Source organism: Ixodes scapularis, unplaced genomic scaffold (assembly GCF_016920785.2).
Source record: "Ixodes scapularis isolate PalLabHiFi unplaced genomic scaffold, ASM1692078v2 PGA_scaffold8__174_contigs__length_109621045, whole genome shotgun sequence".
NCBI classification, from domain to species: Eukaryota; Metazoa; Arthropoda; class Arachnida; order Ixodida; family Ixodidae; genus Ixodes; species Ixodes scapularis.
Window position 1 is genome coordinate 43,098,443 of NW_024609883.1, and position 14,947 is coordinate 43,113,389.

The following is a 14,947-nucleotide window of genomic DNA, read 5'->3' on the forward strand; positions in this document are numbered from 1 at the left end:
ACCCAACTATAAATGTGTCATTTTTCACCGCAACCTCGTGATAGGGCGATCTTTTACTGAAATAGTTCATTGTGGTTAGAGCTTGAGGCGTCACTTTTCAGGAAAGAAATTGTCATAAGATTGCCAAGTTGAAACTATAATTGGTAAGATTTCTGAAGCTGTAGGTGTTCTTATAGCGAGTTTCGATTCGACCTCCTGCAGTAACTATTAATTTACTCGTATACAACTTTCTGCTCGCTTCGCATCTAAATTACTGTCACCTCGTTTGGGGAACTTCAACAGCAACTGACATAAAAAGAACCCATTTTAAATCACTGCTTCTCATTCCAGTTATCCATCTCTAAGATTACAAGCAGGAAAATGAATATTCACCTAATTGACCAGAAAGCTGATCTAACGCGAATTTCAAGTTTTTTTGTTATTGTTTGTAATACAGACGCTCGAAAAATACCACTGCAAAACCAATCACGGAACCCAGATGCTAAGACATAACTTCCCATCATTGTTAAATAATTTATTAAGGAACCATATCACAGTTGAAACGCTAACACCGCATTTCGTCAAACTTATCGTTATGTGACGTATTGAGACGTGTGTTGACTGTACCAATGTGTCATTTTTCACATTTCTGAGTTCTATATTTGCTCTTTTGTAGTTCAAATCTGTATGTGTGTGTGTGTGAAAAAAAGACATTTTTGTGTGTGTGTTTACAAAGGTCATCCACGTGCCGTAGTTGTGTGCGCCTGTGTAGGCTTTATCAGCTAGCACATGGAAGGGTTCGGGGAGACAAGGCACCTATCCCGGGACATGTGGACTACAGTCACTGAGACAGGCCACAGCTGCTGTGGGGCTCGGTGTATAAAGGGGCCGGTACGGGCGCCGTAGAGGAGGCCATTGCGACCAGGAGCTCGTGGGAGGCCAGGACAAGAGAACCGGCTTTGTGAGTGCGTATTACAAACATTACGTTTGTTCACAATAGACCCCGAGAGCTGCTAAACAAGGTGCGCTTAAAGGGCAACTCCGCTCAATTCCGAAAAATTTAGGCTTAGATGTGATTCCATTTCACAAAGCACTACTAAACAACTCTACGTCTTCGGATTCGCGAAATGTGAAATATTATTTGTGTAATCCTAAGTTAAACACCAGCTGATACCGAAACCGAAACTTCGGTTGCGTCAGGCAACATTGGTCTCGTGTGGTCAGAGCCATGGCCACGTCACGTCGAACCACGTGGTCTTGTGACGTTCGGGAGGGGGGCGAGGGACAGGACACGCGACGCGCGCAGGTCGCCTCGCGTGGCGTGGACGGTGACGGCCCGGGCGAGAGGGGGAAGGGGAGAAGACGAAAGAGAAGGCGAGCAGAGAAACAGACCGATAAGCGCGCAGGGCAGCGCAAACTAGCGCATCCGCGTTGCGGTGACCACGTGAACGCCCGGTCAGCCAACACCGGGAGGAGAAACTCATGACGTCATCGTTCAATTTCGCTCTGAGAAGTAAAAGCAAACAAAACGTGAGAATGACGTAGACATGCCTCTGACGTAGTGGCTCAACGTTTGCCGCTCCAACTCCGTAGCATTGACTGCGCTGACGATTGCGCCTCGCGTCGCACGCTAGAGTTGGCAGATTTCGGCAACTTGGCTCACTTGAAGGTTTGCTGGCCAGTTTATTAAATATATAGACGGAATTAGATCGTAATATTTGACATGGGGATTTGCTATATGATACTGAAGAGGGCTACATAGTTTTCTAAATATCAAAAATGAAGCGGAGTTGCCCTGCATTCCCCGGTTCCCTTGTGGACGCCGCCGTGGTGGTACTGGTGCGCCAAATAGCGCAATTCTTTAGGCCACTGTTGTTTTTTTTTTTTTAATGCGAAAGCATTAACTGAGGGGGGGGGGGGGGGTCCCATGGAGCGAGCCGACGTCATCAGTTTGAAGCGCGTCAAACGGCACCTTTCTCCTAGTGAAGCCAGCTCTATGATACCACGCGAAAGGCCTAGACAACGGCACCTAGTTTCGCCGATCCCTGAAAGCTGAGTAAAGCTGGTGGATTTCGCCTTCGGTTCCATTGGCTGGCGCGCGTCGACGGGGCTCCCATTGGCCGCTGCGCACGTCAGTTTCAACGACCGCCGCCCCATGGCGCTGCGTGTCTGCGCCGCGAGCAAGCGTCCAAGGTCAGAGCTGCTGGGAGAGCGCGCGCACGGCCGACGCAAATACGCCGCAAACGAAACACGGAGCGGGAGAACGGCACGCGTGATTTAGCATTCACAACTCACAATAAGTGCTAAAATGTACCTCAAGCCTTTTCTTTTTTCTTTCTTTTTTTTTTTTTTTTTTTTTGCAGTAGATTGTTTTGAGAGTCGCCGAGGTATGACCAGACTTGATGTTCGTTGTCCCATGTCGCGGTATTTTAGTCTGTTTCTCACCGCCAGGGGGCGCGTAAAACTAAAGGTTGGTTCACACGGTCCCGTTTTTTTACGTGAAGTTACGTGACGAAAGCTTACGTCTGTTTACGCCACCAGTCACAGCACCGGGACATAGGTGCTTCATATTGAGCGGGGCTGTCAGTTCAAGGGGATAGTCTGGCACGCGACATTCGAGACACGAAGTGTTTCGGTGACTTATACGTAACGTAAGAAAGCGTAAGAAATCGGTGCTGTGTGAACCACTTGATGAAGGCCAACACATCGAGGTGCTTTACGTAAGGTGCGCCCATGTAATGCTTGCATCGGGCGTTGCATCCATAAAGCGGTAAAGCGGAACCCACAACCTGCAAGGGAAATGCCCCCCCGCCCCCGGTTCCCGCCATCTTGCCTGTTTGCCAAATTAGTGATCGTGTGACGTCAAGATGGCTGCGACCAGAGGTGGGCCAGATTAGATTGGCCAGATCACGGTCAGCAGATGGGCCCTTTGGGGCCGTGTTCACACGGCCCCAAAGGGCAGTGTGAACTTACTCCAATGGATCCGAGTTACTCCTGTTGATCATTTCACGTGACAAGACAGATAGAGCAACTGGACGCGGGTGGGCTTTCGAACGCCGAGGTATAGAACCTTTACCCTAGAGTGAGATCGAGTAAATTTTGGAATACGGCCCTGCTGACCGTGATCTGGCCAATCGCATCTGGCCCACCTCTGGGCCCAGCCACCTATAAGGTCACACGATCACTAATGTGACAAACGGGCAAGATGGCGGCAAACCGGAGAGGGGGGCGGGGGGGGGGGGGGGGGAGCGGTGCCATTTTTGGCCGCTGGTTTACCCCTCCAAGTTTACTCAAGATCGTTAGTTGCATCGCGCAACCGAAACGCGCCCCAAAAAATATTCGATATTTGTTCTCCAGGGGCGCTGCCCAAACTTGACATTAGAAGCTTTGGCTAGGTGGCGCAAGCCTCCGCCCCTTTTTAAAGGAGTGCGGAAACCGAATTCTGGGGCTCATTTCTTTCCTTCAGTGAAAGTAGAAGTAACCTCAGAAACGTCAATATTTTGTTTGAAAAAGCAAGAAAATATTTTAAACTGAATTAAACGATATCCAAAAAACCACCTGGTTGTTGGTTCCAAGCTCCAACGGAATGTCGTGACGGCATTTGCGTCCGACGGCAGCGCCACTATGTAAGAAGCGCGCTCAATAGTATACAGATTACCTAGGCCAGAACGTATACTACCATAGGCTCTACTGGAAATGGAGAGGTCCCTGGTTCGATACCAGGACCAGGCGGATTCTTTCGGTCGCGCACCAGTCACCTACATAGGAGCTTTGTGTTTGTCCTTTGTTCCCTTTCCCCTGGGGTTATTTTCGTCATTCTTGTCCATCTCGCTTGCACCTTTGCATGGAATTGCATTATTATTGATAAAGGCGTTTTTTCTACAAGCACCGCTAACAATTGTTATGGAACCGCTCAAGACACGTGCCATAAGCGGGTGCTCCGCTACCGCCATCGCTTCCAAGGCTCCGCTCATTTCAGTGCTGCGCCGTCACTTGCTTCCAAGGGCCGCTCGAGACACGGACCTCGTGCACTGGCGCATTTGACGCTACTTGCAAGAAAAAAATTGGGTTGTGTGGCATGTTTATACAGCCTACAACTTGGTCTATCTCACAGGGGCGACGAGTCTCCCAGCTGTAGATGAGCAATTTAGCCAGTGCGGTACAACCGCTAGCCTGGGGTCTTTAACGTGCACCACGCAGTAGTGATACACGACCGCACGCCGGTACGATGCTCATCCAGATCGAAACGGGCAGGGGTGTACTTGCAAGACAAACGCTAACACTTAAGGCTGAACTCCGTGGGACGAATCTGCCGCGAAAAATCGACGAATTTTGCCCGGCGGCTTTTGCTCTGCGCGTGCAATCACCACAGTGGTTGATACGTCTCGCGCAAAGCTAGGGTGCCTCAATGACCTTCTGTTTAGAGTGATGCCACCCTTTGTAGTACCCGATGCCGACAGCACGCGCTCACGGGGAAAATACAAAGAAATCGACGAGAACAAAATGTCGCCATAGCACAGTCAGCGCCACAGACGCGTGCAGGGACACGCTCTTTCACGCGCTTCTGAACAAAAAATAAATGTAAAAGTGGGAACAAAATGGCCAGACGTCTCCACCCTAAGCAAAGCGCACATGAAGGCACCCTAGCGCAAAGCGAGCGTGCCGTCGGGCGGCGTTCGTCAGCTAATCGTCGCATAATTCGCGCCATGGAGTTCAGTCATAAAACTATACAATAAAAGCCCGTAATAAAGTTTCCCAACCGGTTTTGCCTCCCTAGCAGACGACACGATGGCTTCGCCGGTTCAGTGGTTCTTTATGAGGGAGCTCGCGACTGCGTTTGGTGACGATCGAGACCAAACGTCAATAGATCTTTCCAGGGAAATATGGCGCCCCCACCGTCTGCTCGTCGCGACGTACCGACGTGCTCTGCGCTCTGAAATCACAATATTTAACATTTTGTGATTTCGGAACGCAGAAAAAGGGGAAGGAAAGCAAAAAAAGGGTATGTTATAACCTCTTTTTGTGTTCGATTTATTTATTTATTTATTTGCGTTCTGGTTTTCTAACGATACGAGAAAATGAATCGTGCCGATGAATTGGGAAAGAGAAAATGAATCGTGTACGGGCGTGTACATCTGAACCGCCCCACAATTCCCCTCTCCGCGATGTTTCCTGGGATTTTCCGGAAAGGTATATTCTCGGGGTCAACTTTCTTTGGGATTCCGGAAGCGCAAAGTGCTCGTGCACAGCTTTGATCGACGCTCGAGGTGAGCGAACGCCTGCCGGTGGAGGCTTCCGCGATATTTGAGATGCAAACACTGAAGCCGAATTACGTACGACGACGACCTGTAGGGTACGCCAGCACATATTTCAAGGAGTTCTGACGGCACAGAAGTTGCTTCAGTGCACATATATGTGATGAAACAAACTGTTCGTAGCAGATATATAACTTACCCTGATGTTTTTATACAGCACTTTAGCTATTTCGGGTCTTACTGAAAACGGAAGAATCAGCAGGATTTTCTTCTCGGTGTGATGGTTACAAGCAGGAACGAAACACACCCATATCGCGAGCCTGGAAAACGAAGTTTGGAGTCTCGAACCGATCACACATTACAAGGCACGTCAACTGCAAAACCAAAAAGAGGGCCTGTCGCTGCTTCGACATCATGTTCTAAACAGATGCGCTTTTTTCGCTGTCTTCTTAGCAGATCTCCATGCGAGTAATGATTTTCGTCAGGCAGTATCCCGTATCGTACGCAAACACAATTCTTTTTCATGAACCTGACGAGTTTTCTTAGACCTGCCACGTTCCCAGTAAATGATGATGATGATGATATTCTTTATTGTAGAAGGGATGGCGCTATGGCCTCAGTGTGCACATGGAGCGGGGCTCGGGAAGCACAATTTCACATTCCGCGGTCGACGCCGGTCGAGCGCGCAAACTTCCATAGCGAGAGTAGTGTCTCTTTAGTATGAGCGTCGTTTTTTGGGGGTGACCCAGTCCTGCAGGTTTTAGATGCTTGGGTTTAGGTACTCGGCTTTTTTTTTTCTGTAAGCCGGTGCAGTCCAATAAGAAATGCTGAATAGTGGGAAGAACGCCGGCAGAGCACGTAGTGCAAGTTACCGGCGCTTTTGATACCGACGCTTCCTCGTTCTCCGCCGTCTGATCTGGTGGGCAGCCCCTCGTAGCTTGTATAGTCTCGCCATCTGGCAAGCACATCCTCTGTGAGCGCAGCGCCGGTACGGGCGTTGTGTACCAGCACTTCCGCCCCCTTAGGCAGTCCCTTGGGTAACGGCGCGGGGTTGTAAGCTGTCTGTTCTCGCAGCCGACGGCGATCTTCTTGGCGGGCCACAGCTTTCCGTTCGAGGGAGTCTGGGTCCGGCAATGCGAGCGGGACTGAGATTCCCAGGTTGGAGCGGTCTTCCCAGTGCTCGCTCGCCCACGTGTAAGCGGCCTCGTTACCGACGCCGCCTGCGTGTCCCGGGACCCATTCCACTCGTACTTCGATATCTTTAGCCGTAAACAAATCGGAGCACAGGCTCTTGATCCGCTGGCAGAGCGTGCCTTCGCGAGGGGTCTTTCCTAGGCGTGTGAGGGCCTCCCTACAGTTCGCAAAGATTGTTATACGAGTAAGAACGTCTGCTCGGAAGCAAAGTTCTTGTATGCGAAAGAGCGCTATGGCTGTATGGCATCAAGTTCGATACGAATCGTGCTGGGCTTCCTGTCATAGTGGAGTGTCTGAGCGTAGCAGTTCCGACCGGTCGCACACGCTAGGGTGCTAGGGCAAACGACCGGTCGCACACGTTCCCAATAAAGACAAGATCAAAATCGCACCCTTCTCTGCAACCGCTTCGAACCGTTGCATACGACATGCTTCAATCATTCCCTGAACGTTCGTCGTCTGCAGTAGGCATTTCGAGACGAGAGTACCGGAAGTTGCCGTCGCAAATATTTCAGAAACGGCCCATCCTCGGCGAACTTCTGCCGTGGTAAGTTTGAAATCTAGGCTTTCCCTGTAGGCCAACGTGCTGTTTCCAAGCAGGCCGTCACGAGGTGTGAGCAAACACGCAATTCCCGCAAGAGGTGTGGCAGACTCTTCTGCGCATGCGCCCTGCCAATAGCAGCGCCACCGCAGCGACGTGACGCCAGCGCCGCGTGTTGGGGTATATGAGGTAACTTTAGTTTTACTAAAACATTCAGTTGGGAAACTCACCCTTGAAACCTGGGTCGCTGCCGTCCACCGAGACCGAGCTAAATACGATAACTGGCGCCACCCTTTAGCATCACTGAATGTTCCCATGCGGCTTGCACGTCTTTGCGTTCTGATGCGCCGAGGACGCATAATGGAACACCTGCTGGCCGTATTGGCAACTCCAACGACCTATAAGGGACACCACTATCGGGCAAACGTGGCGGTCTAAAACAGGTCGTGCCGTGCCATCTTCCAGCTCAATGCTTTGTCCCGATTTTTTATCCTCCACGTTTCGAACCTGCGGCGAATTTGTTGGCGCAAGAGAACTTCCAGAGGCTCGACTTCCTTCGAGGAAGCGATGAAAGGACTGCTTACTGTCCTTTCACGGTGCTGATGAACGTTGATAAACGCGGAATGTCTGGATCACGCGGTTACGTATCCTTGCATTCGGAGCAAACTGGGTGACAAGCTGATTCTACAGTTACGGCGGAGTCACCGGGGACAACGCAGTCACCGGGGACAACGCAGTCGGCGGCTATTCTTTGGCGGTGCTATAATCCGCAGTTTCGTATACGGCAATGTCACAGCCCTGACGGATCGCTTTTGGTCGCCGTCCCGGAACCTGCTCGGTGACGGCCGCGGCCGGTTTCGTCTCGGTAGACGCCCAGATACCCCTCGTCGTGAATGGACTGATCAGCTACATTACGATTGGTCTGTCGTCGCCTACGTCAGCATCGCACTGGTGTCATAAAAGAAGCACCATCAACCGACAACGCTGCAGTCGGCGGCCATCCTTCGGCGGTGCCCTAATCGGCAATTTTGTACGGCAGGTGAGCGAAGTTCCTTAAACGGAGTTCTTCTGTGTTGTATACAGCCGCCGACTGCAAAGCTGTTTGACCCCGTGGTGTTCGCCTTAGTCTTATGCCCAGTGCAGCATCCAGAGAGGGGTGCCTGGCATATGCTCCAAGTCATTGCCAGATAACGGGCGTTTTTTGACGTGTTCTGAATGTTCTTTCCCTTACCATATACTGTATGTACTTGCTGTTCAGGTGAGAACGCTTTTTGGGAATGGGAAGAAAACGAAACAAATGGCGCTGCCGGAGCTGTAGAGCGAAGGATGGGAGGGCAGCTCCGATCGATCTCGGACGGAGACTCCCCGCCTATGGATTCTGCATTTGTGAACGAGTTGAAGGGATCTGTGGACTTTACCTTGGGGGCGCAATATGACGAATTGCTAGACGATTCAATAACCATCAAGAAGGAAACCAAAGAACTGATGACAGAGGTGACGCATCTTAGAAACACTGTCTCTGAAAATACCGCACGCATCACCCAGTTGCAAGTCGACTTTAAACGAGGCGGAGTCTAATCTGGAAATCCTCGGAACCGAGGTGTCACCGCGTGAGGACCTGCAAAAGATTGTAAGTGATCTTGCAAACAAGCTGAAAGTCAGCTCTTTCTAACCATCTGACATCCTTGCCAATCAAACTACACACACAAAAAAAGATATAGTCTTTTCGGTTTTGATTAGGTTAATTTCTGCCCCTGTACGGGAAACATGAATGAACGCACGTGGTAGGCTTCGCAAGCTTTCTCAAGACAAAAGAATATCAATGGAAACCTCAAGCAATGCGACCAAACCCTCTTTTGGAAAGCTCCAACAAGAGGCGTGCAAAGGAACTTTAAATTTGTTAAGGTCCGTAACGGAAAGATCTTCGCTAAACGGCCCGAAGATATGCTACTCCCATAAAAATAAGTTTTGAATTTGACTTGTAAAAGATAACTGTACGGTTAGTGCTTTTACAACAATTGATGCGAACATTAGAAGTATTAGAAAATACTGGCAGCAAGTTTTGGTTATCGTTGAAGACGTGGGTGTTCATGTTGACGCTTTTATTTTAGCAGAAGCGAATATTCCAGCCGTGGCTTTGAGTTCTTTTAAAACGAGTAACTATAACGTTTTTTGACACCCGTTTCTTTGGTGAAGGAGGTGGGATTCGGGTATATATAAAAAAGTACCTGGATAATTACAAAGGTGCCGGTGTCTTTTCTTAATGCAGAAGCAATGGCATTTGAACTTAGTAAGTCGGATTATGTGGCCTCTCTGCTGGCAATGCCTTCCGAAAATGTTAGTGCGTTTTTAGACGATTCCAACTTTTTCCGGAAAACATCTGCATGATAGGTGATATTAATATTGATACAACTAATTCCTGTGGTATGTGACTATTTTAATGTTCTTGCTGATTCCGGTATTGAAAATACAATACTTGCACCCTCACGAGAAAAGCTTATTTATTTATTTGTACATACTGCTGGCCCGTGGGGCCGTGGCAGGGAGGAACAAACACACACACACACACACAAAAAAAAAGAATATGATTCATACCTCCGAAATCGTCAATACCTCAATGAACCTTTTCCGAGAAGCGTTCTGCGCACGCGCGAGCGCCCGATGCCAAGCGGCGGAAGTCGGAACGAAAAATCGAGGAAATTCGGAAGGAGGCTGTATATAAGCGCGTAAAACACGTAACTGCAGCACATATATAATTGTGCTGCAAAAAAAAAAGTGGTGGCGATTGTGAAGTGCGCACAAACTGGGGACCTTCCCCGAGAACAACTTTGGTGGATTATCCGTGACCGGACGTGGGGACACCGTGGCTAATCTTAATCCTCAGCGCGCCCTCCGTTCCAAGGAGACGAGGTATGGGGTCAAGGAGAGGGCTAACTTTCGGCTGTCTGGCGACGCGAGGCTTATTTTTGTCTGGCGCGTTTCCGCGCTTTTTGTGTTGCACGTGCGGATCATCTTCGACGGGTGGCGTCTCCGGGGACTGTAAAAATTGGTGACCCTGACGGGTTTAGAGGTTGGCGTCCGTCAAGGTTCCGGAAGGGGGAAAAGGCTCGAGAACGAGGAGGAGATGAAGAGCGTCACGGAGGTTCCGGAAGGGGAAAAAGGCTCGAGAACGAGGAGGAGATCAAGAGCGTCCCAATCGAGGCCGGCCCCGATTGCCAGGGAGGAAACGAAAGGAAGGATTGAAAGGCATCGGCCGTCAGGGCTCGGCGACTGAAGCTTGTCCCGGGACGGACGTCGGCGAGCGACCTGCTGACAAGCAGTCACAGTCAGACCTCACCAGCCCGTGCCTGCTGACAAGGAGCCACAGCCAGACCTCACCGGCCCGTGCCTGCTGACAAGCAGCCACAGCCAGACCTCACCAGCCCGTGCCTGCTGACAAGGAGCAACAGCCAGACCTCACCAGCCCGTGCCGGGTGACAAGCAGCCACAGCCCGACCTCACCAGCCCGTGCCGTGTGACAAGAGGCCACGACACGAGAGAATGACGTGCAACCTGCCAGGTTCCAAGCGCCGGCCCAAGCGGGTGAGCGGACACCTTACGTCCCCAGTCGGACAATAAACGTCCTAATTTAAATCCGAGTCTCGTGGCATTTCTTCTCCTCTCTACCCCAAAAGGGACCCCAAGGGTGGTGTAACCGCTACCTCCGGTAGCGATCATCACATCGCTCCGACACACTGATTTGCTCGCCGATGGGTTCGGCGCCACCGTTTAGTAAGTTGCGCTAAGAGTGCGGCATGCTGGCTCCATCGCTTTTTGCCAGTCAGGTTTTGCTCCGCTCGTAATTTGAGAGCTGTGCGGAGGTGACCGCTTGCCCAGTCGTTCATGACTCATTCAATGGCGCTTTGATTCTCACGGGGGAGAGGTTCTCTATAGTAAAACAACATCCGCAGGTGGCTGCGGGTTGATGGACGCCAATTATAACAAGAACTTAGTCGTTGGTTTTGCGGCCGAAATGCCAAACGGCGATGCGGTCGTTTTTTTTTTTTTTTATTTTATCCCCTCGAGGTTTGAGCCCTGCATGACCTGGCGGCCCTTTCGGCGCCCCTCTATGAATGGCGCCCGGTGCAACTGCATAGGTCGCCCACTCCAAATGCCGGCCCTGCCTCGACCGAGAGAAAAAATACGAAAAAAAAGGCCTGCTGGCGGCGGACAAGTATCACGTATCGGGTGGCCCCGGTACAGCGACCTTGGCTGGTATCCTGGTGGGCGCCGTGAACGTCGCTTTTGGGCTATGGATGACGAAGCGGCCTGGCGTTGATTGACGCCCACGGATTCACAGTTGCAAAAGTTATGGGGCTAAAGCCACACGACTGGAGTTTGTCGAAATTTCCGAAAATGAAAATGCGCCTCAGTGAAGTCTGCTGGCTGGTCGAGATTTTTAATTTTTAAGTATTGTTCAGGTTCTTTTTATATTTTTCCGGCACACGCAATCACAAATATTCGCCACTCGCTACCTTTTTTCTTTCCTCGCACAACTTCCTGCGCGTCTACTTTTCCTAGAGTAGAGGATCAATCTCTGTAATCTGCGGGGGAAGCTCGGCGAATGGCGAATCCGAATTATTGTTTCGCTCTAAAAACGATGTCTTTATGACGGACAGACAACAGCCGTGTCATGCCTCTGAGTGTCCCCTCGGCGACTATTTTTCAGTCTAGACACATCAATGGCTTCGCCATTCGCCGAGCATCTTCCGTAGCTTACAGAACTGTCTCTCGAATTGCTTTGGGGAAACACAGACACACGGGAACTTTTTTTACCGAGGTATACATTTTGGACCGGTGTCGCCCACTGTTTATTTGTTTTACCTTTATCTTTAAAATATTGAAAAGTGTCGACCAGTGCGTTTCCTCAGCAGTTGTGCACCAGCTTTCTGTATATGTACATACGCATGTCAGTAAAGATATATGTAAATATTTCGTAATTATACTGCGTATTTTATGGTATGTTGAACAAGAGGGCGGGTAAACCCTTTTTCTCCTGTGTCGCCAGCAATATGACGGCAGGAGGTTCGCTTGAAACAAGCAAATAGCAAGGCTTCTACGTATCTCAAATACTCTACTCAAGATACTGTAATTATGATACTTTTGTCGGTATTTTGGTATCTTGAAGATACATTCGATTGAGAGTAATTAGCACTCTATCTTGACTACATTGCTTAGTATCTTCTACTCAGTATCTCAAATACCTTTTCCGGCGTACGAAGAAGTTCGTCCCCAAAGGGGAAGTACTAAGACTAAATGTTCTTTCTTTCTCCTTTGCACGTGTCTAGGGGGACAAATGAGGTGTACACTAGGAGGTCATCGAACGATATGCGTTTCAGCTAAGTTAATATAATCAAGATGCCCCCATTTTTTTATTTAGTTGTAATAACTTCAGCTCGTCGCGCGCTTATAAAGTATCTTCGAAAGTAATTCAATTATTTTTCAAGGTATTTGCACTTTACTCAAAATAGTTTGGCGCAAAAGTAACTTGAATACTACTCTAAATACTTTCTCACTTGGGTATTTAGTATCTTGTCTTAAATACTTTTGTCGAGTATCTTGAACAACACTGCAAATCGTTGACACCTGCACCATTTGAAGTATAGATAAAATAATCGGTTCAGATCGCCTAGACGCTGCAAACGAAAACCGCCTTGGTGTCGAAGCGCGAGGCAGTTGATCGGATTTGGTCGGACACAGTGGGTCTAACGAATACTGGCAAGTGGGTTCCTAGCGGGTTCCGGGAGGGTTGATGAGGTGATGATTTCAGCAATCCACCAGCCGGATTTCGGTGCCACACGAATCACGACATGATAGTCAGCTCTATGTACGCGAAATCATTAAAACATCCACCAAGCAAAAAGTACAGTACATTTCATTCACATCCTTCAGTCTTATCAACGAGAAGAATTTAGCACTATGATTTCGTCTCGTCCTGCGATGGTCGTCAGCCGACGCCACGGCCCGTTAGGTTCAATCGGGAGCCAGTCACGTAATGCATTACTTCGACGCGCGTATAAGAAAAGCACGCTAATGCACACGTGCCTATAACTGGTCTGTGATTGGACCTGGTGGGCCCTAACCTAGGTTGTAGATAGGGACTTTAACTTTCGGACAAATGCTATAAACTCCGTGAAACACTCGCCGGTGAAACTATCGCGAATTCGGATTTATCCGAACAACTCCGAATTCGACGGCTGTCAGTTGTAAAATCTTGAGCGGTCTTGACCTTTTCCAGGGATCCGAAGACAAGTTTTGCAACCGTTTTTCTTTGTTTTTCTTTTTTGTTTTTGTAAGCGTCAAAAGAAGCGTCTTTCTCTGCACATATTCCTTTGTTATCCTCGTGGGCAACAGGAATTCAATAATCAGTCAGACTTTCGAAGTATCCGCACGGAAAAGGCAGGACTCTGCCAAGGAATACAGATATTTTGAAGTAACTGACAGAGACATTGTATTGCCTTTGAGGCTTTATCATACAACTTGAAAGTTTAATGAAAGAAAGAAAAAAAAAGAAAAAAAAGAACACCCGGTTTATAAATTAACTTCTAGAGGGAATATGGTATCAAAAGGCTAGTTCGTTTCACCTTATGGGCGAGCGAAGCCAACGCTACAAGCGCGAGCATGCTGCTTGTAACAGCACCTGTGGTGCACGTACGCACGTGCGAAGCCGGCACGCTCGGAGCCTTGGGCTCGCGCTTCTAGCTTTGACTTCGCTCGCACATGACGTGAAACGAAGTATATACACCGACACGCGGCTCCGACGCCGTCCCTCTGCGGTGGCGCTGCCTTGAGTACGGCGCACCACGCAGAGGCGGCTTCTCTTCAAAAACGAGACGCTGCGATTCCGCAGTGCCCACACCCGGTGTGGGCAAAGCAAAAACCGTGTTTGTAAACAGGGCGGTCTTCGCGCGCTCGTCTATAGCCAAAATTGCGGGCTCGCACCGAGAGATGCCAAAGCACGTATACTCTGCATAAACAAAAAAATAAAATAAATAAAAAAAAAAGGTCGGGCAGTGAAATCGCCGAGATGTCGCCACTCCGCACAAGCGAATGTGTACGAAGGCACCCTATTAACGGTGGCGAGACAAAAAAGAAAAAGAAAAAACGCCTGCTCCCCGCAAAATCAACCCGCAAAAGCCTGCCGGGTAAACGCGGGCGCAGACAACTGCAGGTCTTCCACGCGCGCGGCCGGGTCTCCTCACTCTCTCTCTCTCATTCTTTCTCTGCGTGTTTTTGTTTTTATTTATTTCCCCCTTCGTTATCTCTCTTCGTCGACCCTCCTTTGCCCCGGGTTCGTGGTATGTTCCGTTTCTCCTTACGATGGACCGCAGAGGACCCTACGAGCTATCGGAGCCAATCCAATGCCGCGTGAGCGTCACGTCAGCTTTAGGACAGACACAACGAAGCACGAGGCGCGTGGCACGTTCATATGCGCTGGATTGGCTGCTACGACTTGTAGCTCCAGTTCCGGTCCATCGTAAGGTGCGTGCAACGGCCAAGAAACTCGCTCCGCGAATGGGCACGTTGTTTGAAGCGAGGATCGGTCGGGCAACCACGCGCAGTACTCTCGGTTTGAAGATGCACTGCCGTTGTTCGTGGGAAAGAACGTCGTCCGTCGTCAAGTACGGCGACGCGGGGCTTGCGTCCTCGCCGTCGCAATGTTTAATCTTCGTCTGGCTCTTGCAGAGCCCATCTGGCTCTTGCAGAGCATAACCAACGTGTATGCTCTCAAAATAAACACCCAACTGTGTGGACAACAATCTAGACAAAGCGGCCCCTATATTTCGATCCGCTCCCCAATAGTCCAATTCACGAGACGCTCTCACTGTTCAGTAATTATTTCTAAGCCAGTTCATTCATGCTCTAACGAGTCGTAAAAATCCATCAGCCTTGCTCTTCCAAACGATAAAACGAATTCCGAGTAGGATAAATTTAAACTCGT

General features: G+C 49.6%; 1 protein-coding gene across 2 annotated transcripts in view; it reads left to right on the forward strand.

Moving 5' to 3' along the window:
* The first annotated feature begins 780 nt into the window (after window positions 1-780).
* Window positions 781-14,947, forward strand: part of LOC121833517 (L-threonine 3-dehydrogenase, mitochondrial-like) — a 41,762-nt gene continuing 27,595 nt past the window's right edge. The window contains exon 1 of one of the 2 annotated variants that reach the window (XM_042286879.1): window positions 781-944. The gene's annotated coding sequence lies outside the window, so the exon portion shown is untranslated. The remainder of the gene's footprint in view (window positions 945-14,947) is intronic. The other variant, XM_042286880.1, reaches the window with a different exon arrangement.